This window comes from Caretta caretta, chromosome 8 (genome assembly GCF_965140235.1).
Source record: "Caretta caretta isolate rCarCar2 chromosome 8, rCarCar1.hap1, whole genome shotgun sequence".
Classification (NCBI taxonomy): Eukaryota; Metazoa; Chordata; order Testudines; family Cheloniidae; genus Caretta; species Caretta caretta.
Window position 1 is genome coordinate 87,822,628 of NC_134213.1, and position 4,508 is coordinate 87,827,135.

A 4,508-nucleotide genomic window follows, 5' to 3' on the forward strand; every position below is an offset into this window, starting at 1 on the left:
GGTTCACTGATTGATATCTGCAAGGCAAGGTTAAGACAGGCAGAGTCTTGAGGAGTTGGCTAGTGAGGTGGATAGACTATGGTGCCCAGCAGCCATCTCACAAGAGTAAGCTCCAGCAAAGCTCTCTAAGAGGTGGCTCAGGGTTCCCAGAGGAGAACCCCACAGTAATAGATAGTAAAGAAATGAGCTGCAGAAGGGCCATGATGCTGTGCTGCAGTGGGCTACTCTAACCTGTTCAGTTTTTTTTTCCCCCACCAGACCACGTTCACTCTTCCTCTATCACTAGTAACTTCATACATTTCATGGGGTTTTACAGAGTTTATATTTTAAGTGACTGTATTAAGATCTATAAACAGGAGAACAAACAAACTGCCTTTTTTAATATAAAGCAGACCATAAATTGGAATATTGTCCTAGATTCACATAGCCATTTCTACCAAGCAACTGCAGTCCTTGACTCTGTTTTCTCTGTAAAGTATCTTAAACTAATTATTACATGGTTCTGGGAAATTGGCAGAGTCCCCTGCTACCCATTAACTGGCATGACACTCCTTTGTACATTGAGGGAGCAGAAGGATTTATAGTATGAAACATTTGCCTCGTTATGTGCATATCTATATGGGTAGCTACCACCAGAACAGATACAATAGCATAACAAAGTTCACACATTACTCAATCACTGAGAGCTCAGTCATGAGCCTGGCTGCCACACCTTTGAAGGAGAGCAAGGGGCTTTAGGGGGAACTACCCACATCAGACCCCGTATGAGTGGGAGAACAGCTGTCTCTGGGCTGAAACTTCCCTTCCCATGGAGGTGGGCAGCGATGGAGAATAAGAAGAACTTTCTATGGTAATTAAGTGCCTAAATACCTTTGAAGATCTGGGCCTTTGTGCTTTGGAGTCCAGAGCCCAGCCAGTGCAGCTGACCTAGCACAAAAGGAAGAAATAAGCTCGGGGGCTAGTGCAGCTTACTTCTCCTGTGGAGCAATAGGGAAGCTAGGAGCAAACTGAAACTGGAGTTACAACTCTGTCCTTGCGCTGCCGCTGACTTGCAGAGTGCCCAGAAGGAATTCCTGACCACTTTCAATAGCACTGATGATGATTAGATATTCTGAGACCTCTTTAAGTCACCTGCTTCTAACTATCCAATTAGCCCATAATGACCACAGCAATGTTTTGAAGCGAGCCAAAAACCAGAATGACTAAGACTAATGTAATTGTAATAAAAGAGAATCTATGGCATTAGTTACTGGCTCTGCATAGTGTATTTTTTAGTTTTGATTTTCTAAAAAGAACTAAAGTCAAATCTATTGGTAAAATGCACTAGTTCTTCATGTCTAAAAAGGAATACATGTACAAGTACCAATCCTAGAGGGATAAAAAATACTTACTTCCTTAGAGGGATAAAAAGAGAGAGACACTAATTGTTACAACACCCAAGTAGCTATAGTTCACAGCTTTCAGTCAAGGGTATCGGTAAATGATCCCAATAAACTGTCATACATTTTTTTCAACTGAAATCATTAAGACACTTTTCCTAAATTCTGTTTCCTCCCCTCCATCATTTGAGCATTTGTTACAGTGTGCTTGACTGTGAACTAACATCCACTCTAAGTTGTATGTGCAGTTAGGACATATATAGCTCCTGGGCAAGGTGAATGTAAGAGTTTAGCACATAAGAAATTAGGGTTGCCAACCATCCAGGATTGTCCTGGAGTCTCTAGGAATTAAAGATTATGTCATGTGATGAAACCTCCAGGAATATGTCCAACCAAAACTGGCGACCCTGTAAGAAATTAAAAGAACAAGAGCCAGTTTTTCTCTGTCATTGGAAATCACCTAGCACATTTTGGACAGTACAAAAATAAGTACAGCACATGCAAATGAATTATTTTAAACTTTTACCACATTACAAGCAGGCATCCAGTATTTATATTTTGACTAGATGCATTCTAAACGTCTACCCTTATGATAAGTAAGGAATATTTTCAAGTGTAGTTAATTCTACAATAGAATGAAAATATTGCGGTGTTAAATGTTGTACAATTTCCTTCTTACAAAACTACCCAAAATTAAACTCAATGAAGACCCCAAAAGGATGTTAAAGAAAGTCATATGAACACCTTTGCAAGCAGCAATCATGTCTACGGTTATGGAAGAGAATGGCATAGATCCTAATATGCCATTTGGCACCAAAAGTGATTTTCCGCTTACCCACTTAGTAACAAATAATGCATCAGGAGAGAGATCTAGATGAAAATTTAATCATTCTGGTGTTTAATCATTTGAAAAAAAATCTATTTTAATAGATTATCTAGATTTCCCCCCCTCCAAATTAGCACTGTTACCCTATTCTCTACATTTTATTAATAATCTCCACCTTTACATTGTTATTGCAGATGGATTATTATATTTTTTTTAATCCTTCACAGGTCATTGTAGCAAGGTAATCACATTTCTCTCTGTTCTCTAAGGCCGCAATACTGCAATCTGATTGATAACCTAGCTCCTGCAGCCTAATGAAATCCTATTACAGTTTATGGGACTCCCAATTGGCATAAGGTCCTGTGCTAATGGATCAGATTGCATAATCACAGTTTAATGTATCAACTTCTCTTTATATAATGAAATGCCAGAAAGAGATATTGTATGCAATGTCGTTGTGGCTATGTTGGGGTCCCAGGATAGTAGAGAGACAAGATGGGTGAGGTAATATCCTTTTATTAGTCCAACTTCTATTGGTGAGAGAGACACAAGAGCTCTGTATTAGCTCAAAAGCTTGTCTCTCACAAGCAGAAAGTGGTCCAATAAAATATTACTTCACCCACCTTGTATCTCTTGTTCTACATGGGATACAGAGTATGTGTACCCTACAATTAGACACCCTAATTGCTAGGCCATGACTGGGGCTTGTGGGGTTCAGGGACCATTTAATCGCAGGGTCCTAGACCTCCAGCCCAAACACCTACCCGCAACTAAACAGTCCCTTAGCCCAAGCTCTGTGAGCCCCAGTCAGCTGGGCCAGCTGTGGGTTAATTGCAGATTAGACATACTAAATGTATATTTGTCACCTCAAATTAGATCGCCTCTGTATCTAGCTAACAAATGATGAAAAGCAGTTGGGAAGGGGAAAGGTCCAATGGCCCCAATGCTGCTGTTGTCAGGGAGAAATAGGAGAACAAGCAAGTAGCAGTTCTTTAGACAATGAAAAAGCAGAGACGGGGCAGACAAACAGGCTGCCTACATTGCAGCTGGGAGCAAGCTTCCCAGCCCAGATAGACAGACGTGCTAGCTCAACTCAAGCTAGCAAGCTAAAAATAAGAGCAATTATTTGGTGTGACTGTGGTAAGGGAAAATTGAATATAAAGTCTGCTACATGGTTAAGAAATCTGACACATCTTCCCCTCTCCCTGAATCAAGGGGAGATTGATATACATATACATCAGAGAGAATATGAATGATAGGAAAAGATAAGAAGATATTCTAGCCCTGTGTATCTCTTGCTTTGTTTCTCTCCCCAAAGTGGTCCCCACCCTCCCAAACAATGCGACTTAAGTGACCCATCACAGCTTGAAGAACAAATTCAGAATATCCAAAGAAGTACTTCCTACAAGCAAGTTTGCAAAAACCATATAGACCCAAGTATGTTTTCAGAAGCCACTGATAAAGTGTCAGACTGTGACCAGATGTTCTGCAGGTGCAGGAGGCCAATCCTGGGGAGGGTATGAGAAGCCAGACACGTGCCTTATACTCTGACCTAGCAACTTCAGGACTGCTTTCTCCATGTACCCCTGGGCACAAGATATCCAAAAGATGACTGGAAAGGTCAGAGAGAAGGCAATGCACAAGGTGGACGTTATTGCACCCCCTAAGGGGTGTGGATATTGACCCATTCCCTCTGCATGCCCAGAGCCTTTGGGAGGTATTAGAAGTCTCCTTGTGGCAAGGTTGAGCCCACAAATCTGAATTTAAAAAAAAAAAAATCTCAGAGATATCCTATGGAATTCCACATAGCATTTAAAAATCCTCAGATTTCCACCCTTGAAATTCAATCCCTCCCTCCTGGAGATGGCATGTATATCATGGCACTTTAATAGTCTGGAAATTGGAAATGTGTTTTATTCTTGCATTCTGATTACTCTTTGCAATAGTACCACAAACAAGCTTTTCCGCAAAGTCCTCTGGGGTGTCCTAGATTCCTTGAAGCCTAGACTTCAGATATTAAAGCTCATCATCTTTAACAAGATTACCAGCATTATGGAATACATGCAGCTGGACTGGATATCTACATAGAAATAACTAAACTTCTCAAAGGCCTTTCTCAGCATGTACTAGGAAATGTATAAACCTTGAGAGAGATTCCATGGTTGTTTCAAGAAATGTTCCAGAGCATGGGGTCTTTCAATTATGTCATACTCAAAGATACAGGCAGGCAAATGATTCTAAAAAAATCTTGGTCATTTACTTGAAATAGACTAATTTATTTAGGGAATATTTTTCTAACCAGT